Source organism: Corvus hawaiiensis, chromosome 2 (assembly GCF_020740725.1).
Source record: "Corvus hawaiiensis isolate bCorHaw1 chromosome 2, bCorHaw1.pri.cur, whole genome shotgun sequence".
In the NCBI taxonomy this organism is placed as follows: domain Eukaryota; kingdom Metazoa; phylum Chordata; class Aves; order Passeriformes; family Corvidae; genus Corvus; species Corvus hawaiiensis.
In genome coordinates this window covers 62,554,416-62,581,980 of record NC_063214.1, presented here as the reverse complement: position 1 = coordinate 62,581,980, position 27,565 = coordinate 62,554,416, and the positions used below count along the sequence as shown (strand labels likewise).

The 27,565-nt window shown below is 39.7% G+C and overlaps 1 long non-coding RNA gene across 2 annotated transcripts; it reads right to left on the bottom strand.

Moving 5' to 3' along the window:
• Positions 1-174: 174 nt before the first annotated feature.
• LOC125337040 lies at positions 175-26,665 on the bottom strand. 2 transcript variants are annotated; one of them, XR_007207921.1, is made up of 4 exons: positions 26,556-26,665; positions 6,972-7,061; positions 4,482-4,619; positions 175-321 (listed from the first exon to the last, which is right to left on the bottom strand). It is a non-coding gene; the product is annotated as an uncharacterized LOC125337040 (long non-coding RNA). The 2 variants fall into 2 exon arrangements; XR_007207922.1 differs by lacking the exons at positions 175-321; positions 4,482-4,619; positions 6,972-7,061 and adding an exon at positions 25,078-25,268.
• Positions 26,666-27,565: the final 900 nt, after the last annotated feature.

The following is a 27,565-nucleotide window of genomic DNA, read 5'->3' as shown; positions in this document are numbered from 1 at the left end:
GGTTGATATAGGGTTGGATAAACATTTTGCACAGGAAGTGCAGCATTGTCACTTCCAAGCACTTCATCCAAAACACATCGAGCTCAGCCAAGCGAGAGAAAATATGCATAGGTATTGAAGGGATCCCCATAAGAGGTGGCCCCCTACAAGATGTGTAGCAATGCCCACCTGTAATAGGTGAGCAGCTTCTGATGATTGGGTCTTCTCAATCAACAGGCAGTCATCAAGTAAAAGTGGCACCATCACAGAGAGACAAGTCAGAGGCTTGTGTATCTGATGCATCTCTCAACTTCCATGTTGTTGCAGTGTTTCTGGTTACAACTTGTGAAAAAATGTAAATACTTTCATATTCCACAGAGAGATTAAATCATCATTTTATTGTGGGAATGTTATCTTGTTTCCTTTTATTTCCTAAATCAGAGTATCATGCCCAGATATAGGCAATCTAATGATCTCTAAAGTTTTATTTTTCTGTTATTATCTCCAAATCAAGAAGATTTGGACTATCCACATAATAGTCTACAAGAATATTTCAATTGGATTATCTTTGATGATATTTACTAACGTACCTAATATGGGTCAAAAGCTCATAATAACAAAACAACCTGACTCCAAATCATACTCCAGACAGCAGAACCCTGCACACTGCAGGCTGCACCATGGATTTGCAAGCACTTTCCCTGAAAGCATGTATCAGCCAAACAATGTTTTCAGCAGCTGCTAATTAGCACCATTCCAGACTGGACTGCATTATGAGTCAGTACCACAGAACAACTCAGGACAGCCTGTTTGTGTGACAGAAATGTGTTCTCAATAGAAGTGCATATTCTGCCTGATGAAAGTTTTCTAAGTATTCGAGCATCAGTGTACCCATGGCAAATAAAGCCAGGTGAAGCTCTGTCCTGTTTATAGCTGCAATATATAAAGGTCAAGGAGGAAAAGTCTTAGAGAAACCAGTTTGCTCATAACTGGACAAATACTTCTCAAAGCAGGTGTTTTAGACAGACAATAAAACTCTCTGAGCATGACCCCATCTCTCAATGCAATAATACTTTTGAGAGCACTGTTCCAACTCCTGACTTAGTATATACTGAGGCAGCTGGTACATGCTACCTTACTAGAGTGTGTAAAGCTTTTCAAACCTGCTAATGACTATTAGTGTCATAACACGGAGAGAAAGAACTTTCTTTTAGATACTCATATAAATATGTCTTATTTTTAGGACCAAGAAAAAGAGCTTTCATTAACAGCACCCTCCTGGAGGTTTTCAGCACAGTCAGAGTACATGCTCAGCACCCAGAAAGGGAGTATCTTCCATGACTGTGAGCCTGCAACTCAACTTCACAGATCTCCCAGCAGAAAAATATCTAATACATGTTTTCTCTTTGTGCTGTGTAAATGCACACTCACCCTTTCACTCCATTTTGCTGTGTTCAACTTTTATTTCAGAGACACATAAAGGCCATCACTGGTAAGAGTTTTTATAAAGGAGTAAGAGAAAATATCCTTGATTCATCACATAATTTCTATATATGACTACTGAGGATTTCTAGGTGGTCTCTCTTTTTAGCAAAAACCTGCCTTGAGTATCTCACTGGTATCTCTGGTAACACAATGTGAAAAACAGTGTCTGCCTCTATAACACAATAAAAGTGACCTATAGCTCAGTCTGTTTCTGCTAGCTGAAGGTTATTTTGCTTTGACATATCCTTGCAGTGTCCTCTGCTTTAATTAATAATGTTGCTGCCATGTATTATGAAAATCACTCTTTTGCACATACTGGTATCTTTCCAAATTAGGCATTTTAAAGTTTAAGCCTTAAGAAATGCATAGACTATTTTCAATCAAAAGTCCAATCTATTTGCATGCACAAGAGCTGAAAGATTTTTCTTGCAAGTGGTTGTATTCTTAGGCTTTTATTATTTCTGCTTGAGCAGAAAGCAATAAATATGTCTTGAGACAAGGGAGAAAGTTAATAAAAAACTGTCCTTTCCTCTTTGTGCTAGACCCTGTTTTAAAACCAGCTTGTCTTTCATGAACAAATTAATTGGATTAGCTCTGCTTCAGCCACAAAGGACAACACTCTGTGTCACAAGCATATTTGTATAATGAACCATCACTGCACGGGTATAGTAGGGGACTGATCCTGAAATTGTATTCAAACAAGTACTATTACTAGCATTAATATTACAATTCAGTTTGTGGGATGCAAATAAGAAGAGACACAAATTTTAAAAAGTCCCTGCACGAGTGAACGAGTGATTGAAATGAAAAAAACCTGTAGGGTGAATGAGGGTATAGAAGGGATGCTTATCCTACATAAGCCAGCTAGTCAGAGGGAAGGTCCTCACTGTCAAAAGATATTAAAATGGTGTCCCTAGAGATATTGTCAATGAAAATTTCACTCTGGTTTGAGAAGATGTCAACAAAAGGAATAAGACTTTATAAAAAATTGTGACTACTTTCCCAAGGTAGAAATCAGACTGTATTTTTGAAAAATAAGTATTTACTATTTTGAAAAGGAAAAAAAAGCCATCTTTTTATCCTACTCCCCTTTATCATGTTAATAAAATTTTAAGCTGAAATTATTATACAATTAGTTTTTACCCAACATTGTTAATTTTTTTTTAATGTAGATGGTTTTACCCATCTCGGAATGGTATGCGCTCCAACCTCTATCCTTTACAGCTTTCATTGATCCTCATTCATGTTTCACAAAAATAATTTTGGGGGGTTTCTGAGTGTTTTGGAAATAGCTCAGAATGGGTCTCTGACTGCTACTGTAACAAATAAATTAATAAGAAATAGAATTGTCATGAAGGAACCTAACCTATGAAATTGAAACAGCTGTAGTTTATACAGAAAAAGGAATTTCTCCTTTAAAATTAAAGTGATCTTTTGTTTCTGTTGCTGGCTATTCTAGGGCTGGCTATTGATACTGAAACACATATACAAATGAGTACTTTCCAGGGTATTATTTTTATGTAATGTTCTATATGGACCATTTATCACAGAACTTTATTTGATGTTTTGCTTAAATGTTCAATAATAATAACGCTCAATAAGAAACAATTGGAATTTGTTCTTAATTGAGTTCCCAGTAAAATTTTTTAAAGAGGACTGACTTGTCCCTTAGTGGTCAATGAAAAATTGCCTGTGAATTAGACCACAAGGACAAATGTCCTCTCCTAAATATATAGAACATCTAGTCATGGCAGACACCCTGTTGTTTGAAAAGTTGATTTCACGGTGTTATTGCTATCAATTACTGCTATTTTACCTTCTTCCATTACACAAGGGCAGCAGCTTAAAATAAAACCATAATTTCTCATTCTGGGTGTTGTACAAACATCCACCAAGAACTAATGAGGGTCCCAAGAAACTTCCAGAGGCAGATTAAGGAGGAGCATTTATCACTAGTCAGCACATCCTGAAGTTATAGCTTTGCAGCTGCTGCTAGGTGGGAGGGAGGTTGTTACACCTACACCTGCCCTGAATAACTATTCACACAGGGCACCATGCATGATGGAGGGTACTGTATTGTAGGCTTTTGTATCCAAAGGAACAGCTCCAGAGATGTCTCGAGCTGGGCCTAGAAGACTGGGCATTCTTTAAAGAGTCCTTCTATCTAGTCACAAATATGTGGCTTGCAAAGACTCTTTCTTTCTTCTTCCTTCTTTCTATATTGTTTGTGAACAAAGTATGGGTGATGAATTTCTAGCATCTGCATATACCCACTTGTAGAAACTAGATACACCTTTCAGTTATGAGAGGCATAAATCCTTATTAACTATTAACTACTGTTATAGGTAGCATAGAATTATTCAAGCAATAAAATAGTTTATTTTTTCCCTTGGTTAGCTGTAAATGAGCCTAGAGGGAACCCAGGAGTTCTAAGTTAAGCTCATTTCATACCTGTAGCAATAGCTTTAAAACCTAATCCTGGATATGTTTATACATTTTTAATAGGACCCCAATTTTACATACTTTATCCTCCAGTGGCTTCTGCTGCTGCAGAATTCTGGAGAACAGTTTTTTACTGTTAGGCTTAGCAGGTTCAATGCTTGATTATCTTTCCTCCAGTTCAATATCTTCCCTTTTCCCTTTGTTATACACCAACAAGGGGACTATATGCAGGTTCTCTGTGGAGGATGCCTTGTACGTGAACATGCAAGCAATGTGGAATCGATCTGAGCTGAATCCAGTATTCAGGGAATTTAATTGAATTATTGAAATTCAGGGTTGAACCCCGGGGACATTGATCCTGTATTGTCAGCTTCAAATCCAAGGTGCACTGGCCGCTTGATAATGTGTTCATACGATTTGCAGTAGAAGGGGCGGTGAATCAAAGCAGTGACAGTATCGCTAACTGACAGAAAACAGAGGAACTAATGCTGAATACATTTTAAAATAAATCAATATAGACTGGGCTGACTGAACAATTCTGGCAATGTGTTGTGCTGGCATGGCTGCTGACTTACCAGTTTAAGAGTAGGCTCAGGATTCATGGTAGCTGGAAAGCTGGAGAGGCCTGTTGCTGCAGCAATGCATTTAACTTCAAGACAGAGAATATTTGCTCATCTGTTTTCCTTGCCAGAAGCTAGAAACTATTGCTGCAGCTGCCAAGTGAAACAAAGCAGGATTAAAAGAGAAATTAAATTATAAAATAATACTTACAAAAAAGAAACAAAAATCCAAAGAAATGGCTTTCATTTATACTGATATAAGTGTAAGTGCTTTGCTTATTTTCCTCAGATATTAAAAAGATCATTGAGAATTTGAGGCTCAGGTCAACTAAAAAAATAAAAAAAAAGAGAGAAAGGAGTTTAAAAACATTAATGCAAAATAATGCTCAGCCTTTACCATCTCTACTGAGACCTAAGTCCCATCCTTCCTCAAGTGCAGCTGCTGGAAAAAGGAGACAAAGCAGAGACAGCTGCAGGACTATTCTGCCCCACTGCATGTTGTTTCTACGATCACTCTCTCTCACCAATTCACCTGCTTCATTCAATTTATCATTGTCTGTTTCCCTTGAAATGGGACCTGAGAACACTTGTCTGAGCTGGATTGCACAGCTGTTGCTTTAGCTGCTGCAAGAGGATGGCAGCTTTACAACCTTTCTGCAGCCTTATTCCCTTTGGGGGGAATAGGCAATAGACAGTCCTTTCTTCTATCACCAGGATGTTCTGAAGCCCTGAGCCATCCTTCCTTCCTTCCTTCCTTCCTTCCGAACTCCTTCCTTCCTTCCGAATTCCTTCCGAATTCTTTCCTTCCTTCCGAATTCCTTCCTTCCGAATTCCTTCCGAATTCCTTCCTTCCTTCTGAATTCCTTCCTTCCTTCCTTCCGAATTCCTTCCTTCCTTCTGAATTCCTTCCTTCCGAATTCCTTCCTTCCGAATTCCTTCCTTCCTTCCTTCCTTCCTTCCTTCCTTCCTTCCTTCCTTCCTTCCGAATTCCTTCCTTCCTTCCGAATTCCTTCCTTCCTTCCTTCCTTTCTTCCTTCCCTCCCTTCCTTTCTCCTTCCTTCCTTCCCTCCCTTCCTTTCTCCTTCCTTCCTTCCCTTCCTCCCTTCCTTCCTTCCCTCCCTTCCTTTCTCCTTCCTTCCTTCCCTCCCTTCCTTTCTCCTTCCTTCCTTCCTTCCTTCCCTCCCTTCCTTTCTCCTTCCTTCCTTCCCTCCCTTCCTTTCTCCTTCCTTCCTTCCTTCCTTCCTTCCCTTCCTCCCTCCCTTCCTTCCTCCCTTCCTCCCTTTCTCCCTTCCTTTCCTCAGTATAGCCAGAGTATGTCAGTGGCAATATCAACAATTCCAGGTCTTCAGGGCTGATTCCTCCAAGGGACCCAATGCTCTCTATCCCTGTGGAGTCAAGGGGCTCTATGGGGCTGATGCCATCGTCCGTGTATTTCTCTGTAATCAGACTACTCATGGGCATTAGTGCCGTGCTGTATGTACAGGACCCCTGACTCCCATGGGAGCCAAGGTCATCCAGCAGTGCACTGGATCAATGCCTTACAAAACTGCAGCGTGTATTTATCTACCTAAAGCCAAGGTTTTGAGGAATAGGGTTAAGTCAAGAAGACAAAAGTAGGTGCTTGGCACCTTTCACCCTCCGAATGTTTTTGAATGGGAGCAGGCTGCTGAAATGTGGACTTAGTGAGCACCATTCAGAATTCCTATAAAATTTACTGATTAGTTGGCTGTGATATTAAGGTACCCATTCCTTATAGCTTAATTCTAAAATACAGAGTGTACAACACACACTGGAATTAGTCTCATTACCTCTGGGAGACCCTAAAAAATCTAAACTTCTTTTTCAACAACCTTAAAATAAAAGAAATAATATTAATTATTTCCAAATTTAATAACTAAATCAGGTATCACCTATCTGGTAACCCACCCACACCTCTTTTTCTTACTCCACCTAGAAACACATTATCTTGACATCTGCAGTCTAAATTACAGGTAACAGGCAACATCGGACCCACACTCTCAAAGCAGGACAGTTGCTGGAGTTCAGCCTTGCAGAGGTTTTTGTATGGGGAATCTCAGCTCAACTCCAAAAGCTGCATGGCAATGCTTCTTTCTCCCCAGCATTTGATGTTCACTTCTCACTTAATCAAAGGAATATGTGGATGCTGTAGCCAAAGACAAAGGGAAAATTACTCTAAAGTCAGAAGAAATCCTTGTCTCTGAGGTCTTCATGTTGTAAACCTCAAGCCAAAAGCCAAGTAGTTACACTCTCTACATTTTGACATCTCACCATGTAATCTGGGTCATAATATCAGGTCAGAGTCCCTCTCTCCACACCCTGAAACTTCCCATCATGCAGATCCCCCTTTCACCCATGAATCTAGAAGATGTAAAAACTCCACTATTATTTTGCAGCATGAATTGTTCTGTATTTTTTGAGATATTGGGGTTGTCACTCCTTTCCAAGCAACACTACAAGCAAGAGGGTATTTTAAAATCCATTTACTTCAAAATGTATTCCCAAACAATTTTCAATTTTCATCCTTTCTTGGTTGTTTGTTTGTCTGCTTCATTCTACCTTATTCATATTTTACTTCTGTAAATTCAAAATAATAAATTAATTTATTAGAAAAATGACACTGTAAAGGGCTGACATAACAGAAGACAGAAGAAGAGATGCTGAAAAAGGTTTAAAATAAATAATCAGTGCTGTGTCAGGGGACACTACCTTCAGTCCTGGCAAAGCATTTGCTATGTTGAAATGATTAATGTTATGCCAATTTAAAAACAGGCAGGAGTTTTGGCAGCAAGAATGCAGAAAAGCCAACTAAGTGGTAAAACATTTAGTTTTCAGAACTCACAGGGCATGTCTATACTAGTGTATGAAATGAGTCAAGCTGTCTTTCCTCTGGCCATGAGGGGAAGTGACAACTCAAAGTCGGCATCCCTGCAGCTAAGCTCTCTTCCTGCGAATGGAACGGCTCATCTGTCCTCTGCACTCAGGGCCGCTCCAGATCATACCCACACCCATGTTCATCATGAAGGAATGTGTCAGGGAACATATTAACTATGAAACCAGGTCCAGGAGATTGAAACAGGATTTTGTGCCTTTCCTTCAGCTCATGGGAACTTCATAGCCTCTTTTTCTGACCCAGGTAAATAAACCTTCCACACCAGAGGCATTCCTGCAATTCTGACGAAAAAGAGCTTTGGTTTCAAAGTATTTGCATTAAAACAAATCAAAACAAAACAAACATGCAAATAACCAATCAAAGAAACAAATAAACAAAACAAACAAACAAAAAAAACAAAAACAAAAAACCCACCCAACAAACAAAATCCCAAACAACAAAAATCCCCCAACAACCTTTAAGTAATACCTGTCTTCTCTTTCCACATAGCTCTTTGGAAGGTGGGACTGTACTTTTTATGGTAACAAGTCTTATTTAATAAAAGCTGCTAATGAACCTCACTATCTTTTTTTCCACTAAGGACAAGAGCTAAACTCAGTGAAATCAGTGGAAACGCTCCTGGAGAACTTAACAGGAAATTGATCCAACCCTCTTGATCTTTTGTTTCCCCTGCAGCGTTTTTCTTTTTATGTTGGTTCCTCTTTTCCTTTTTCACTATCATCCAAATACCATCTTTATTAACATAAATCAAATATTAACATATGATCTGTGCATTCAAGTAAAAACAGAAAAATACACTCAGATGTTAAACAAGTGTGAATTCAGAAAAAATAAATATATTGATTTGTAAAAGTTATTTTGTTGAGACCTTAGTAACTTTCTATTTAGAAGAGACTTTGCTTTTGGAGAATTCACTAAAATATTTCCTGCATACTTAGAATTTTCTTTGGTTTATGTCGAACCCATTACTGTAGTCCACATACAGGAATTCTGAGGGGGTCTCTAATACACCCGAATAATCCTGTAGATCTTCACAGGGGGAAAAAAAAGCACTCTGAGAAAAAGCTTTGAACTGGGAAAATGTTATAGCAATATGCTGTTTATTTGCACAAATACGATTTCTTTTATTACACTACAGGAGGGAAAAGAGAGAAAGAGAAGAAGCAGAAAATATCTTTGTTTTAAGTTCATTGGTCTCAGGCATTGGTAGCTGCAAAGGAAAATGAATTCCCCTTCCCTCTTTTGTGCAACAGCACAGAGGGAAATTACCCAGGAATGTGAATCATTTCTGTACTGCTTTTGCTGAAATAAGAGTGCTACTGCAGGGGAGCCTGTACCAAATAGAGCTATGTGGAATATTCAAAGCAAAATTTAAAACACACAGGACACATGCCATCACAGCTCCTGGGACTGTAGAGGAATTGCAGTGCTCTCTGCTAACCCTGATATATCCACCAGCACTTTATCAGCACTCGGATTGTTTTCAGCTCTTCTGCGTACCAGGGAGAGCTTTAGCATATTGTGTTGTGAAGTGCTTGTGTCTTCAGTGATCCTAACTGGTTCAGGTTGCATGCTCAGAAGAAACCATCTGGATTTCACGTGCTTAGATATTTTCTGGGTTGCTATTGACAGACGACATCAAGTATTGACCTGACAGGCAGCTGCCAAAGAGAGTTCCAGAGCGCTTCCCAGCTCCCAGGCTTCTCTGCACATCCTACCCACATCCAGACTCCTTGCTCACCTACCCTTTTGATGCCCCTCAACACTGAGCAAAACTGGATTTACAGATTAAAAAGGAACAACAGAAAAATCTTTGATGGTCCCAAGACAGGAAAATATCTTTCCCGTGAAAGAAGTAATACTAGATTATGAAAGTCTGTCAGGGTTGCTAATGACAGGGCCACTTGCAGGTGAAGGGATTCCAGGAGGCTGGGTGGTGGCAGGGCAGTCAGAGGACAGTGTCCTGCCTGGCATGGTCACAGAGCAGTGCTGCCTCAGCCATGCCAGAAAAGTTTGTCTCATTACTCATTATTTGCTGCTTTGTCCAGTTAAACATTACTTTGATTTCAACAGACCAGTCTATATGCATAAGGACAAGGCAGGTCTTATTAAAACCAGATCTTTTTTGGCTTCATTTTTCCAACTTCGACATGAATTCTCTTGCTCTGGGATACTTCTCCACCTCCAGCTTTCCTTCACCATAATCAATCTCATTATCAAATCCTTCTCACTGATAACATTACTGATAACATTAAGCATTTAAACTAATTCAGGTTTTTTTTGCCACCACTACTTCTATTATAAGATTTTTGTAGAACATCTTTTTTTTCTAATTTTGATACCATATTTATTATGTCCTATTTAGGTCAAAGTTGTCCCTTGGCTTTAATGGGCCTTCTTTTACTTTTATCTGCTTTTATCATATATTTATGCAAATAGACCAAAAGTACTCTTGTTTTTGTTACGTTAAAAATTTTTCATAAGCTTTGGTCACAAAATAGGCTTCCTGCTCCTACAGCAGTGCTATTAACTCTTTTCCTCTCTCCACCTGCTCCATTAGGAGTTTAACTTGTTGAGATTTTATGACTGGAATTCTAAACTCCATACCAGATAATGTCTCAACAGTGCAACTTATAATTAATACTTAATGCTTTCGTTTTGCAAAAGCCTTGCTGGATACATCTGAGAATTGTATTTCCATTTTTTACTGCTACATGCACCTAGGTGGTGCATAATAATTCTTCCACTGACTAATACCCCTAAGTCTTCCTGTTTCAACCAGGGGGCCTTCTGATTGAAGAAATTCTCATTGCTCCCTATGTTCATTAGCTCGCATTTCAAACTAATTAAATGACATACCTTGTCCCAGTTCTAAAGCCTATCCATTTCTTCCCATGTGATATTCTGATCATCTTCCATATTGTTAATGTCTCCTACATTTGTATTTCTTGAAAAAAATATTAACGCTTTCCTATATCTTGTATACAAGGCATTGCTGATATTTTTCATAGCATTGTGTCTGATTCTGATTCTTGAGGAATTACAGCCAACTATTTATTTTTACTTTAGCATAAATTTTTGTAGTTCACACACTATGATCTTGTGCTAATCTACCTTTTATTGCCAGTATGCAATGATTTTCCATGCGTACTTGTCATGGTTTAGCATAGTTTGGGTTTTTAGTTAAAGAGGGCTCCATCAGTCACGGAAGTGATTCTTCACAAAGAGGTGCTTACAGCTTCCTCCAGACCCAATAGAACCAATCAACTGGCTAGTTTGAATATTGGCAACTTTTTTAAGCCACTTAAGAAGCTTGACACGCCTCTGTGATCCACATTTAAGAACGAACAAACCCCGGGAAAAGCTCTCTTGCTTCCAGCTTTCAGACAGGTAGCTGGGGAACCATGGCATGGCCCAGCGGGTCCTGGCCGGGCCCTGCTCTGCGCAGCCCGGCCGGGTCAGCCGTGGCGTGGCTTGGCTGAAGATCTCAGCCTCTTCTGCTCGCTGGACACCCGGCACAGCCCCCTCAGTGCGGCCTGGGCTGGCCGGGAGACAGCCACCCTGGAGCCGCGTGGCCCTGTTCCACCCGCGGCCCTGCTCCTGCAGGCGGCCCCGCAGCGCGGCCAGGCCAGGCCGGCCCTCACCCAGTGCGGCCAAAATTCATCTGAGGCCACTGCCCAGCAAAGATCGTGTGACCAACAGCGATAAGCGAATTCCAGCTGCAAGGCCTGGGTGAGATTAATACTTTTAGTGCCGTAAGATTCTCCAGAACAGATGAAGCCAGCAGACATCAATCCTCTCCCGAGTCAGAGGAAGAGGAAAGGTGAAGGCACATGAAGAAAACACCATAAAGACACCAAGGTCAGTGAAGAAGGAAGAGCTGAAACCCCGAGAGAGGAGAAAGAGGAGATGCCTCAAACCTAGAAGCTGAAATTCTGTTGTAAAGCTATGGTGATGGACTATGATACATCAGAGTACCCATTGTAATTTCATGAAAGCATGGGGGGGTGGAGCATTCAAACTGCAATTGTGAGCAAAAGTACCTGTGCTGGAATAAGCAAATGTTGAAGTAGTTGTGATTTGATGAGAAGCTTGAAGAGAGAGAGATGAAAGTGATGAAGACCCTTGCTCCCAGGGAAGAAGAAGACCTCTGTTCCTAGAGATGAAGATGCTCCCAGAGATAGGTGAAGAGAACCTTTGTTTCTGAACAGCTCAACCTTAAAATGGTACCCCAGTAGCTCAAGATTGGACCCTCGAAAACAGTTGTGGGGAAAGCTGTAAGACAAGGGAAGGGACTTTCGCATTTGAGCAGAGAACCAACCCGGGCGGCTGTCTTGCTGTGATGTTGAAGCCATGAGGGAACTGTTTCTTGTGGAGATGTCTCCACAGCATGAGCAAGAGAGACTCCTCTCCCTAAGTGAACTGAAAAAGAGATTATTATAGAGGTGGTAAACTGACTGAAAATCTCAAGGGTTGTCTTTTTACGTTGCCAGTGGGAGAAGGGAGAAAGGTGAGTAGAAGTGTTCTGAAGGTTTAGTCTGACTTCTTTTCTTTCTTTTAGGTCAGTTAATAGACTTCTTTATATTCTTTTAAGTTTTGTGCCTGCTTTGCTTTCTCCTAATTCTTATCTCACAGAAGGAAAATAAGTAAGTAATGGATATTTTGAACCAAACCACTACAGCACTGAATCCAAATACATTAAGTGCTAAAACGATCTTTTTAGACAAGCACAGTTATCAAAGTTCAGTTAGATGCAATCCACTTGCTAATTCACAGGGCATTCTATCCTCTTTTTCATTCATCTCCATATATTTAAATATAATACAAAAGGTGTGCTTAAGCTTCATATAAAACTAGTGTAAGATTAGCGGGTTTTATTGGGCCATTTCTAATACCTTTCTCAGACAGACCAAGTATGGCTTCTCTCTATCTGTATCTGTACCATAAGCTAGAGTCACTGGTTCTAGCTTCTTCTGGAATTTGTGTGCCGTTCTGTCTCCTCAGTAGTCCCTGGTCCATGCCTGAGGAGTTCAGTTGTCTCAGCAGGATACACTGAGGACCAAGGCATCCCCTTAAGGCAGCCCCAGCAGTGCCAGGCTTGCTAACTGGGAGCTGTGCATGAGCAGGTCTTGCTGGTTCAACCAGGGACCAGGATTTCCAAAGAGGTTCAGCAGCCCTTATTACTCTAGACCGAATCTCCTAGGAAACAGCAAACTGAAGCCTTATTATCTTTCCCCTGAATCCTGTGGATCTCCAGTCCTACAAATAGGCACAAACAGGCAGACAAAAAAATATAGACCCTTGCATGGACCACCCCACCAGAAGAGATGCTGGGAGCACTGTGCAGGGTGACCCCAGCTAGGCATTCATCCTATAGATGTTGGGTTTGCCTCTGGAGGGGATGATCTAGCTCTCTTGCCAGTACAGACAGAAAGGATACATGCAGAGTGGAGAACAACTAATTCAGGCATGTCCTGAGAGCAAAGCTCTGTAGGAGGTAACACGGCTTTGTGGAAATTGTGTGCACTGAGTGGAGACTGCAAACTCTGAAAACTTCTATCCTATTTGCACAGAAAGGAAATTCTATGAAGCTTTTACTTCATTGTTTGGACAAAAACCATCTTTTTCAAAGCAGTTACTGAAAATATGTGACTATTTATTAATGAATATGGTTTTTCAGTTCAGGGATGTCATCTTATCGTGGATGATAGAATGAAATAAAACAGAAAAAAAACATTTAAATCATATTTTTGTAGATTACATCAAATCCAAAACATAATTTACATATACCATAAAAACTAGATAGAATTGATGTGATTTTATGAACTGGAAATGTCATTTTTTAATCTTTGTTTTAAAAACATTTGCCTTGCTGATAAGCACCAATGCAATTGTAACAAACATATCTTTTCTCTCTGCTCATGAATAATAACAACAGGGCCAAACAAGAATTTTCCAACTCTTTCATTTTCCTTGTCCACCAATAGTTTCTGAATTTGTTCTAATTGCACCTGGGCTCATTAGGTGGTCTGTAATCCAAAGACTTCTGGTACCACATTCACTTGGCTCCTGAGTGAGGTGTATCCATCACTGTGCCAGGTGAACATTTAGAAACTGGGGCAAGTAGGATGTTAAATAAAATGGAGGGCATGTGCAGAGAACCATAAAAAAGCATCCATTATACATCATCCCTGCCAGAAAGTCTTAAAGGCTAAAGCCTTCTTGCTGCAAACAGCTTGGCATTTACGTAGCTTAACTGTCAGTGTCTCTACCCATTCAAGGATATAGCCCAGTCCATAATATTATCTATGTGCATAACTGCTGATGGATTTAGAACAGCAGAGGTAAATGACTTATAAATGGATCTCACAGATGGCAAAACTGTTTGAAGAAGATTCTTCTCCACTGGTGTGAAGTTGACTCTGAGGTACATAACTGCTGAAGCCTGAGAGAGGGCCTGAGAGCAGGTAAAAAAAAAAAAAAAAAAAAAAAAGAGGTAGTGTGCATTTTTGCCATGCAGCCTGAGCCCTTCTGGTGGCCCACAGCAAACCCACCAGCCAGAGTTTATGCAGCAGGTGTAGGCTCCCAAACTGAAAATATACAGAATTTGGAGGTGTTCAAAGTTGGAGTAGTGGCTTTTATAGCAAGGTGGTCCATCTTCTGCATTTAATTTCAGGAGCTGAATGCCACTTTGAGAGTGAGTTCTGCTTAAGAAAGGCCATTATGGGATCCTACAAAATAAGCAATCAATATTGTTCAGAAAGTGTGAACAGGAAGGAAGGAGAGACAGAGAGGGAGTACATATGCATATGTAGTATACCTTGTTGGAGAAAAAGGAATGACTGTTTTTAGTTTTGCAACAGAGTACCACAACTTTTTTTCTTGAAAATATGGTTACCACAAAGAAGAATAACATGAAGATGCACTGAGATTTACAAATGCTTCTATACCTGATTAGATTTACTATAAATTCCCCAAGGCTCCTCTTTGCTTTCAGGTCTCTTTAGTTTCAACAATAAACCAATTGCATTGATAATTTAACAATCTACATGCTCTCCTTTTCAGAAGAAGTAATGTCATATACAGCAAACTGAGGCTTCATGACATTTTAAAACTATTAATAAATAAAATCAGGTTTGGAAAACAGAGAAAGAAATGTCCATGAACTCCTCTCATTACCATAAAACTTTATGTTAAAAAATAAAAAATAAATAGCACTGTGCAACACTGGAAATATTTCTGCACTTTCAGTTCAAGTCACAAACTATATATTTCCTCATTTATCCTCACTATCTTAACAAACAAAAGCTCAGTAATATGGGAAGAGCATTCATGCATGAGCTTGCAAACATAGCACAAAATAGCAAGATTTGCAATGTTCCAGGCAAGCATTTTGTCAGCTTCTTCAGTTTGCATGTTGTTTAGAGTGTTAGGTGTTTAGATTCCGTGATAATATGCTCTACACTGGAAAAAAAAAAAACGACAAAACAAAACCTAAGAAACTGTCTAGCTAACTTTCTGCTAGATAGATAGATATGGGTTTATTGAGGGTTTCAAATACATTTTTACTTTTGAGTCCTTTGCTGACCACTCAGCTACAAGTAGAACTTATCAGCTTTCCCTATTTCCAGTATGTGTTATGTTATGTTATGGATTTCTTATTTTGATAACTTGTAGATATTTTAAAGACAGGTCATATCCCTAGATCCTGGTACAACAGCCAAGAGTTAAGAGAACTGAATATGACTTCTGGAATAATTTTGGCTTGAAATTATTCAAGGGAAGAAACTGGACTTTTTTAAGTCTGGAAATTCTTTTTTCTGCAAATGTTGGCAATAACCAAGTGTACATGGGAAAAATATTAAAAATAACCAGAGACCTCAATGGTATGATTTCGCATACATCTCTAAATACATCTAAATTTGATTTTGTTTCTAGACTGGATCTTAAACACTGGTTATTAAGCAGTAATAACTAATCTATAGTAATTATCCTATAAAAACAAGACCTCTTCTTGTTGAGATTACAAAAATCAGGCAACAGGCTGTTATGAATAGTTCCTGCTGCACGTCAGCATTTTTGGACTGTATCTTTGTTCAAAAATGATGGGTATTTCTGTCAGCAGGATATCTGCTAACAAGGGTAGCCACCCTACTCTCAAATCTATCACGCAAGACGAGTCTCTTGCATTTTTACACTGTTCTCATGTGAGATAGCTAAATGAGGCCACCCCCTGGCCATGGTTCACCTTTTGATAAAAACATCAGTGATTTTTGTGCTTGACTTGTATTTTACTGAGACATAACTAAGATAGGACAATCTATGCCTTTGGTCAGTCTGCTTAAGGCAGCCATTGGGGCGGCATACATAGTGTCCTAAGGACACAAACAAAGCAATTTTTGTATGGACCAAAATATTTTATTATTAACTGATACACTTTTAAAAAAATCCAAACCCCCAAGCAAGAGATAGGCTCATGAGCCTGAAATGATCTAGGAAGACTATTGTGCCTGGAAAGCTGCCTGTTTTTTTCATCTGATAAAAGACATTTTCTCTTCCTAACACCTTTGCATTAGCTAGAAAGATTCCAGTTAGCTCATGAGTCTTCCCAATCTTTCCAATAGCTAGAAAGTGGTACTAGGTTTCATTTGTACCAAACGTGCTGCCTTATCTTTTGTCTAATACACAGTGCATCTTTCTGCCAGCCTAGGCAAGATGGTTTTGTATCTTTTCTGGAAATTGCTCATATCCAAAAACACGGATATAATATCCTTCTTGTGATATAAGCTTATGCTAAGCAATGTCTCCACGCTTCCCCAAATTACATGTGCCTGTATCTTTATGTATTCTTTGATCATGTTGAAAGGATGAATCCATTGTGCTTGTTTATTAGCCCCAACAACTGTGTTCAGTACATGGGTGGAAACATTCCCTTCAACGTGTTAATAACAAATTCACACTAGGGGTTCCTTTGTGTTCTGAGAGAATACAGTTCTTTGATTACACAAGACCTAAGTGGCATTTCAGAGTATCAGCATTAATAACTCATTCCTACAGATCTACCAGGTAGAATTAAAATTAGGAAGAAGGGTTATAACTTGTCAAACTATGTTTCTAATTAATGGAGTTGTGTTACAACTACTTGCTCCTTCACAGACTGCACTGTTTTCCTAAATAGTGTTGTTCTGATGTCACATGATGAAAATCTGCAGTTTTGAAAATCTACCATTATGAATTTATAGGTTAACTTAAGCAAATATATTAAAAATATACAAAATCTGTTAAAAAAGGGGTTAATACACAAATATTTTGAATATCATTGTGCAGAATGTTTATAGATGAGTGATTTCAGATTATTTAGTTGGTATAATGTAGGAGAAATAACACTCTTCTTATATGGAATTAATAATGATTTCTCTAAAAGCCTTTTTTTTATAAATTTTGTGATTCTTATGGAGAAGAAGCATCTTCTCATGGAGACAGAACAGTGAGCTGAATCTTTCAGCGCTCCAGTAGTACAGCTGTGTTTTGCTTGGAAACTATTAAAAAACCCCACTCCCTTTCATTGTATTTTACCCTATTTTATTAGTGAAGGTGGGTAATATAAACTATCTATGGGTGGGATTTATCTCTTGCAAATTAGGCATCTAAACTCCTATTGTCTAAGTACAGTCTAACTCTTGCTTTCCTTGGAGTTTATGGAGAGCAGTAAACACCTCCCAGGAAGTACTCAGCCTCAGACAGAAATCTAGCAAAGACCAGATGAATTCCTCTTTACAGATGTTTGTGTCTTTCTATTAACTATAAAAAGACCTTTGGGTGATGAGCTCAGGTTTTAACTTGCCACCTTCAATATGCATGGCAAACATTCCTTCACAAATCCACATAATTACTGTCAAATCACTATTTACAACATGACTCCCTGGTGAAACCTACAGAGCTTACAGACAATGGACAAGCTGTTAGCAAGCTCAGACTTCTTCTGTGATAATTTGTTTATTTTGTGGTTATCTTATCCACCCTTTTCTCCCTGGTGGATGTTTTACACACCTGTGTGTATCTTGTCAATCCAAAAGCAAATCCTGGCTCTGTGAAAAAAAGGCAGGGCCAGGATCTCTTATTCTCCCTCAAATATCATAAGATGTACAGAACAGTTAGGTCTCAGTCCTGAAAATGGTTCACTGGCTTCCACAAATTATTGCTCAAGCCAAAAGTCTACAAAGCACATATAAATAGACTGATCAAATAAAATTACTGTGACAGTAAGATCAGCTTGTTCTGCTCCTAGGGGAAAAAAAGAAAAAGAAACAAAAAACCCCACAAACCAACACAGAAGCCATACAGTGTAAAATGATCCTTTCAATGAAAATTGAGTTTTTATGGTTCCTTATTAGAGACTTCCCTTACAACTAATTATATTAAACTTCTACATTCTATGCTTTTTCTCATCAGTAATCTCACAATCTCCAAATCTGGGAAAGTAAATGCTTAGTCAGTGTGTAAATTGAGGACAATTATCATGATGACCACACAGTAATACAAAAATAATTAGACCATTGCTAGCAGCAAAAATATAAATCAAATCAGTTTGTAATAGGAACATTAATAATTTGTTAAAGATACAATCTATTGCACATGAAGATGGGAAAGCAGCTGAGCTGAGCTGCTGTGCTGAAGACAGTTCTTGTTTTGAAATAAAGGGCACAAAGTTCAGTGTTCTGTGCATCAGTGATAATCTAGGGGTGATTGTGTTCAAGAGAATTTACAACCTATTCTAAATGCGTGAACTCAGTGGAACTGGGAAATCAAATGGCTGAATGGTATTTATTATGCTACCCTTATCTTTGCCAAGGTGGAGAGAAAGACTGGAACAGTTTGCTTTGCCTCCAGGCATCCAGTAATGAGCCAACCGGTGGTGCATTAGGAAGTAGTGGGCAAGTGGCATTATCATCAGGTGCATTTTTAGTAGCAGAGTCAAGTAGCACTGGGAGCATTATAAGTAGTGCAGGCGAGTGCTAGAGCATTGGTTATTATAGCACAGAATGCACAATGGCTGGAAAGCTTTGGGAAATATAACAAGCAGAGTTAGGCCTGAAACACCCACTTTAAATACTGTCAAACTTTGAACAGCAGCAGCTCTAAACTCAGACTTTCCCTTTGGCACCTAGGGATCACTCTAACAGGCAAAACCTGAGTCTCAAATTCGAACTCTTCCAAATCCTAGAAAATCCTGGATGCATTTCTGATGAAAAGTAACATGGTCCAGATTCTTTCAGACCACAAGAGAGAGTACAGCTGAATGCCACAACAAACGTTTCAGAAAGGAGCTATTTGGCATAGTAAGCATTAGTAGTCAGGGAGCCAAGGAAATACTAAATGTGCAATCTAACAATTATGAAAGAATTACTTAATTACTAAAGTCTTTCCAGACAACATTACCCAAAAAAACTCTTCACAATATCAGGCATAAGAGTAAACCTTTAGGCAAAGGGGTCTGTAGGGTATAATAAGGCTTTGAGTGGGAGGAGGGTCTACTGCATCTCAGTAACTCTGTATTATCAGGCTGTCAAGACCTGTTCTGAGAGAAATGTATGCCAGGTGGAAGTTATAGCACAAGGACTACTTCCCAGTCCATGTTTTTCTGTTTCCTTTGCCCAGAGTCTCTTCCCCACAGGTTCTCCTCCGGGGACCAACTGACCTAAAATACACAGTGGGTCTGCTCCAGCATTTCCCTGGCAAGGCATAAATTTTGTGAATCAGGAAGTGGGTGAAGAGCTGCGTCCAACACTAATCTATCTTTCTCTCCAGAGTGATTATGAAAGGTACTGGAAGAAGGGGATAAACACATGGCGCACAGCAAAGCTGGTGTAATAATCAGAGAACAGAGAAAAACAGGGAATAAGTGTGGTATCTTGAATGTTGTTACAATACTGATATATATTTAGAGCAGGTAGCTACCTCACAGAGAATCGGAGAATCATTAAGGTTAGAAGAGACCTTTAAGATCATCACGTCCAACCTTTAACCTAACACCATCCAGTGCACCATTAAACCATGTCTCTAAGTGCCACATCTACACATCACATCACCCTCCAGGGATGGTGACTCATCCAAATTGCATCAGCTTGAACAGCACATATTTGGACTCAGGATATTTGTGCACTGGGACTGTATTATCAACAGAAGTGACTGTTGATTGATAGGAGATCTGGACTCTGGTCTTCCAGCTGTATACCACCAGTGAGATCATAGTAATGCTGGAAATTGTTGATATGTTCTGAATGTGAGACATGGCAAAGTCTCTGCATCTTCTGCTGTCCTAGTTTCTAAATCCACACAAAGCTGCAAACCTTCAGAATGTTTCTGGTTCTGCAGCCCTAACCTGTCTAGATTGGCTGGCAGTTTAAGGTCAGAGGGCAGGGTAGATCAAACATCTGCATAAAGCTGAAGTCCTCCACAGAAAAGACTGTAAAGACTGCGAGGAGTACAGTGTCTTCTCTCTGAGGTGATACAGCAGGGAGCAGCAGGAAGGCTAACTAGGGCTAAGGAGTCAGGAAATACTACTAAAGGGTATGTGGGAACTGTTTTTCTCCATGTCCTCTTGGATTGAGTACAGCTTATACCTGCATTAAATCCTGCAAACAGGAATGAAAACTGTGCACAGTGATAAATTCAGAGCAAGTAATTGAGAGTCCACTATTTATTAAGACTTTCCCCAGAATTTGGTGATAATAAAAGGCTTTGGTGATAGTATTAATTATGATAGACAAGGAAAATGTGGCTAGCATCTTCAGTTAGCCTCATGGGGAGGTTTGTTTTATCTGATGCAAAAAGCATATGCTAGCCACACAATCTATGCTCACAGAACATGGGAATATTTCTCTGTGGATAGCCAAGAGGTGACTCCCACATAAGAAAACCAAAGAGGATGAAAAGCTAGACACTGAAATCTTAGCCATTTAAGCGGGAACTAGAGACTGAAATCTGAAAATGCTAGTAAATTGGTGCAATTATGTTGATTCAAATCAGAAAAGCAGCTCATAACACATTAATAGAATTACTGTAATTGCTTAAGGAATACAAGGAATCCAAAGGACATTTTCTTCTTTTTTCCTAATACAGTAATATTTGAAATCTGTCAGAAATAATTTCTCTTTTAAAGAAAACGAAAACCTTCACTGTTGCGGCAATTACTGCATTTCCCACTTTTCTTAATGTTCAGTCACTTTCAGCTAGAAAGAAAAGGTAGAGAAAAACAAGCATGTCATTGGAGATTTTCTTGGTATTAATGAAAATTTATGTATTAGTATGCATTACATTACAAACAAACAGCTCTTTTGCTCTCTGTGCTCTCTTTTAAAGAAAACTCATAAGCAGCGATTCATAAGAAAGTTGCAGTTTAGTATGATGCTCTTCTTCTGTTTTGCTTTTGTAGTGTCTTATATAAACACATTCACTCTTGAAAAAGGATTTCTGCAAGGCTGCTTCAGGGAGGGACCAGTGCTTTTGCAGTGCCTGGACTGATACAAAAATCCAGACTGTCTGGATCTGTAACTGGTAACAAATTGAGCTGGTCCAACAACAAATGTAGAAAGAAATGCCAAGGTAACTTACGTTTTTCTCATGTGGAACTATCATTTATGGGGTATGCTTCTTCTTCTTCAGGTGTAGGTCAAAACCAATAATGTGCTGCAGCTCTTGTAAAAGAGGTACACAGAAGCAGTGTCTGTGCAGATTCATGTCTGAGCATGGTGGGTGCATCTCCTCATATATCTTACATCAATTTTTATGAGATATTTTTTCTCTCCTGGAATTCTGGATGTTGTTCCTATTATTCAGCTATTTTCCACATTTGTCCTGTCTGCCTACCTGTTTCTGCTGACAGCAATCGATTATGACTAGTCCTTTGCTATGCAAAATGGAGATCTTTCTCCTCTGAACTTTAAAGGATGTCACTCAGAACACTTTCTCCTTACAGTACCTTTAACTGTCTGCAGAGCTCTGCTCCTATTTATGGTGTGTTTTGACTGATGGGTTTGGTGATGGGCATCCCCACAGTAAAATAGACCAGATAACTGACTTGCAGGCATTTCTCTCTCTGTTACTTGGGCCCCCTTTCTCTACATAGCTGTCTATGTTCATGAAAGATGAAGGGATTTAATTTTTACTCTTTATTTTTTGCCATGTTAAGATCAACATTGCCAAAAAAAATAAAAAAGGAATGGGTAGACAGATAATAAGCACAGTCACAAAAGATATGTTTTCTTGAGAACAAAGTCTAAAATATTCCACCTTAACACCCCTAAATGAGCTATTTCTCTCTGAGTGATGCAGACAAACCTGCATATGTCTGGGCTTCTGCTATCCCTCATGAGATTTTTAGTGTGTTGATGTCCTGTTTCTTTTATTGTCCTCCACTAAGCTTTATTCTCTCAGGAGCGGAGGGAGTGGAGAAGACACCACTCAAAGCAACAGCCAGAGAAAGGCCTGTCAGTGCATTGGGAAGTCTTGCCCAGGGGAGGGAATTACATTCTGACTATTAGTCATGCAGATTAGCCCTTCTCAGGGGGAACTCCAGGGAGACTAGCTTATAGCACTCTAACAAATGCTTTCTGGTAGTTCCGTCACTAAAAATAATGTTGCCCTTTCAACTTGCAAGGCACAGTTTGAAATTAAAAAGTTTCCCTGTTTTGACCAGGGCTAAAGAACATGAGCACTTTATGTACACCTCAGTGTTTCAGTGTAAGCAACCTTCTCCCAAATTCGGACATATGTCCTCAGTGAACGTATCTACAATTCATTTGAGATTTTACGCGTAGTTTTAGAAGTTTACCCAGTTTTTCCTTTCTGATTAGAAATATTTTTGATATTTGTATCTTTTAATTAAAAAAGACTATCATCAGATTTTATTTTATTTCTAGCTATTACCTGCATAGTAAAGAAAAATGCTCAAGAATGGTTCTGGAGAAGAAGAGGAAAGAGCAATATTTTCTGTACTTATTAACAGTAATGTGCAAATAGTAGAGAATACCTAAGTGTCTTTATACATAGCTTTTATTTACACAGATAGGTGGTAAAAAACCACAGATTGCAAAAACAAAAAATAACACTACATTCTCAGTACATAAACCAATTCATAAACTTCAATTATACCCTTAAAATTAAACATCTTAAGGACTTGAGAGGTGTAATTGCTTAGAGAGAAATTTTATGTTAGTGAAATAGAAATATTTACACTTATTTTAATAAATTTCTAATCCAAACCCATTATAACCTGAGTCACTTCATTAACTTCAGTGAGATTTGGTGATCAGGCCATTTGAGCACAAGGATGAATAAACAGACTTTGATATTTCTCCTAAAGTGCAGGGTATGTGAGTTTTTGGCCGGGTCTTCCACTGTAAATGCCCTTTTGTGAAACCCTGAGATGTAAATTCAGGGACTAACATCTTTAGTGCTTTGTTTGATCTCCATTGCCATGCCATGATTTAAGAAGAGGCAGTTTCTAAAGTGCACTTGCAGCTGACTCAGACAGGCCTTTATAGTATTGATTGCAGGTAATGTTTGCTTTATGTACTGTTCAGTACGATAATCCTAGATATATTGAAAGTGGGATCAGGGATCAGCATAAAATGATGTGACAATGTTTAGAAAAAGGATATACCCCTACCAGATCTTTGTAATTACAATACAGGGAAGTTTGATGATGCCATTACTGTATTAATTCAATCTCTATATATGTTAAAGTTAAAAGCAGCAACAGGATCATAGTTTTTAACAGGAAAGACTTATATTTGGATCATAAGAAGTTTCTTTGGTAAAGATCACCAAGATTTCTCATTGATTTGTTTAGACAGATGTCTCGAGTAGTTCAGAACTGTTCCACTGGTTCATATATAATGAGGTCCATAGCATCAATTATGTATGTAATTTCATTGGAAGAAATGTTCTTTTGCAGCTATATGCAGTATGCTACATTTATTCACACAACAAAAAATGCCACTTTTAAATCTATCAACATATATCACTACCATAGCTGAATTCTGCACTGTGAGAACCTTAAACTCCAGCATAAATCTGCACTTTTTCCGTCAGCGCCTGGTCTCTTTCATACTGGCAACATTCCTGATGTACCTATTTGTGCTCAAGTTGTAGATAGTATAAATTACCAGCTGTCAATATATGGTGGAAGTATTTTATTTTCCTCCAAGATTATGCTTAGAGCAAGGACTCGGTGCTAAAAAGAAAAGATTGCAATAAGGCAGAAAAGTTGAATTCTCAGGAGGCAGAAAACCAACAATATGTTTATAAAAAACTGATGCCTATACTCCCCATCAGAGCTGGAACAGAAACCTCCCAGTTCCTTCCTCCAGTGTGCACAGCTGGGTCCCTACACAAAAATTTAGTACCTGGTCCATGAACAGAGTGGGACAGTCGCAGCTTCCCTTGCTGTGAGCCTGCCAGTGGACAAAGCAATAATAGATGGCAATTCTCTGTTAGAGCTATTAAATAAGCTAATACAGCTGGAAAAATGCACAATGGCATGTATAACATTTACAGAGTTGGTTTTAGTATAAGATTATTCAACTATTCTGGGATTTATAGCTGTTGAACTACAAATATTCCCCACTGTGGACAGAGTTGTGTCAATATACCAATTCATTTGGGAGGTTTTAAAATCATTAGGGAAGGTTTGCAAATGATATACCCTCAAGATTTGCTGTGTTTTACCACTGTGATTTACAACTTGAGATGCTTTAGCATAGGATAATCCAAATGCTGTTCAAAGCTCAATCACTTGAAATTAACTAGCCTGTTAATTCCTGACTGATCTATGTCTAACCTCTTTGCACTGCCCAGGATGGTTTATCTTCAGGATCAAGAAATACAGGCTGAAATCCTATAGTTATAGGAACAAAATACTAGTGTGGCTGCTAAATAAAATGAAAAAGAAAAGAAAAGAAAAGGTGCCTTAATTACAAAGCTCTAAGCTGTGCAGTGAAATCATGGAGCTATTCACAGTAAAATAAAACTACTTTTTAGTGGTATTCTTACAAGCAAAACTCCAGTGTCCAAGTGAGAGAATGAAATGTATATTTTCTGAGTTCAAATACATTGAAATGATTGATTGTGATATAGTCTGATGTTTGGTTTTATTTCTGCTTAGTCTCAGTAATTTTTTAACCCCCAATCTTCCTGTTAAAAAACCTTTATGTGACTGATTTTCCTGTGCAAGTTCCAAAAGTTGTTCAAAATTCAGGTTATGACTGCATGTATTTTGATTACCATTTCAGCATTTGGGAGGGAGTGCAAACCAAGCACAACAGGTTACAAATGGTATTTTATGAAGGGGGTCTTTTCTCTGCCAGCAGCTCTGGCCAATAGTCTTGCTTCCACACTGATGCAAGTTTTGGTGTGGTTTTCAGCTTCTGATGTCATTCATGCTCCATCTGAACATTGCTGTGCTATTCCTGCCAGGGAATGCCTGTTGAACACTTGCTGTGTTGTCACAAATGTCCATGATAGAGTATGAAAAATTGAATAAATACTCAATATGAAACAGTGACTAAAAAAAAAAAAAAGGTCACCAAACCCCTAAAGAATGTATGTTAAACCTTGGGCCATACTAAATTAATTGTGTTGCTGTCCCATTGGATCTTGTCACCTTTAGCAGCCCAGTAACACAGCATCAGCAGTGGATTGAACTCACTTCAGGGTGCCTCACACCCTGGAAATGGGAGGTTTATTTAGGGTCTAGGTGCACATGTGCCAGTCACAGTCCTTGGGCTGCAATCATCTGCATATTTGATGCCTGTGGGGATGTTGGAATGGTGTCAGCAGCTGCACTGTAAATGCACACAAGCTCTGAGCTCATCTTTTCTCCCAAGTCTCTGAGGAAGAAGAAGAAGAAAGAGCTTGATTTCAGGTTTCTGTTCTGCTACCTGTACCTGAATGACCAAACCCACCTGCAATACAGGATCAGAAAATGCAGGATGAAATGCTGTACTGATGGAACAAGAAGCAGTGGGACTGTTATACCCTATTTCTTCTTTTGGGAAAGACAGCTATACACACACTGGCTGTTCAATCTGGCTCTAAGCCCCAGGCCCCCAGGGAAGACAACCAGTTTATCAGTGCCTCAATCACTATTCCAATTTGCCATGCAGAAGCTCTCTCAGAGCTGCTGTCTGACAGCTCCTTCATGGTGGTTCTGTGCAAGCTCCAACCAGGAACACTGTAATTGCTACAGGAGACCAGAGCTTTGCCTTGATCACTCCTTTCTTCCAAACTACCCACTGTATTGTGATAAGGCAGCACAGAGATGCAGTGGTGTCTAGAAAATCCCTGTATTTGAGGAGAAAGGAGATTCCTTGCATCCCTTGCAAGGGACATTTCACAGAGGACCTGGCACTCACAGGCAGCAGTCCCCTTACACATCAGGGAATCTGGTCTTTCCCATCAGTTCACTTGCCAAGTTCCTTTCTATGCTTTGAAAGGATATTTTTTGTTTAAATGGGTAATCGAACAAGTGTATTTGCCATCCCCTCCTCTCTTCAAATGCTTGTTGCTTCGGAAAATGTATTTTATCACAAGCTACAGGGTATAATTTGGTGGGATCCCCCAAGCTAATCTATTGGCAGTGTATCAGTGAAGTGTACTTAAAATTAGGCTCCACTATGAAATGCCACGTGTTGTTTAAGCACTGCCAGCACACTTGCCACTGCCTTGAACACAAACAAAGCCAATCTCTGCCCCAAATTTGTTACAGAAAGGGCATTCCAGAATCAATCCCTGTATGACTGGTACTACTTTGCTGCAATCTGCAGTATGCCAAAGAAGGTGTATGCTGTGCACTACTGATTGGGGGTGGGGGGGAGGGGGGGGGGGTGTTGTGCTCCACATTTCTCACCCAGAAACTTATCAACCCTACAGTATCTCTAACGAAGCTGCCAAGGGGGCTGCAGGCAGAGAGGCAGGCAGTGACTGAACACTGCATTCCCAGTCACACACACGCCAGATGTAATACGCTGGGACAGTGGTGAGAGATCATACAGACACCTTCTCCCTTCATCCCTTCTCCTAACACCACCACTTACAAGAACCTTTTATTTCTTTACATCGAGCAATTTCCTCCTAGGTTTGTGAGTGGGAGCCATGAACGCCGCCCAGCACCGTACCTGAAGGGGTCTTCTTGCCTCCATCACCATTTTTCACGCTGGCCATTTCTCCTGCTTGTTTTTACACCACTCTCCGCCCCGGCTGCAGCGACCCCGAGCCAAGCCCCGGTCTCGGCCCACGCCCGTCTCCATTCCACTCCCCATCCCGATCCCCAGCCCCACCGCCGGCCCCGGCGCGGCTCGGGGCGATCTGCGGGCGGGCTCTGCCACCTCGTGGCTGTTAGGGGAAAAAAAACCAACCCGCTGCTCGCGTTACAAATTAAAATCTCCTCTCTCATAAATATCAACTTGTTAAACTCTGACTTCAGTTTTAAAAGGCAGAAAATTAAAATGTATACCTCTGTCTCAAAAATTCGGTAATTAGACATAATCCACAGGTGTTATTTTAATGATGCCAGCTCTTCAGACACACGGGCTGAGCAAACGCAGTGTGTTGTTAACTAATTATGTTGTCTTAATTTGCCAATTTAAAAAACTTAAATGTCCTGAACAAATAAAATCATTATCTCAGGTTTCTTCACCGTACCTGCTGCCTGGCATCATCTGATGCCTGGCAGTCTGGGTTTGGCTGCATGGAGCAGCATTTGGAGGGTTCTGGGAGGCTCTAGCAGCCCTCCGGCACCAGACAGCAACTGGGTTTGTAAACCAGGGATGCTCACACCATCCTCACTAACAATATCTGATAGAGGCTTTGAAAGTCAGCTTGTCTCCCTCTATTACCTTTCCAACGCGTATCTTAATTGACCCGGGAGAAAGCGTCGCTCAGGCAGCGTCTCCTATTAAACGGAGCTGAGCCGATTCCCCCACCCTCCCTGCTTTAAGACAGCAAGCAGGCATGGGTGGCATCTTCTCTTTCAAGGAAACATTTTGCATCTCTCAGTGCCACTGTGGCCAATGAGAAACTTCCATCTAACTTTTTCCTCTCGAAAATGTAAAATAAGAAAACAAAATCTATGCATCATTTAAAGATGCCCCAGGATAGCTTTGAATTATGCAATCCACAGTTATGT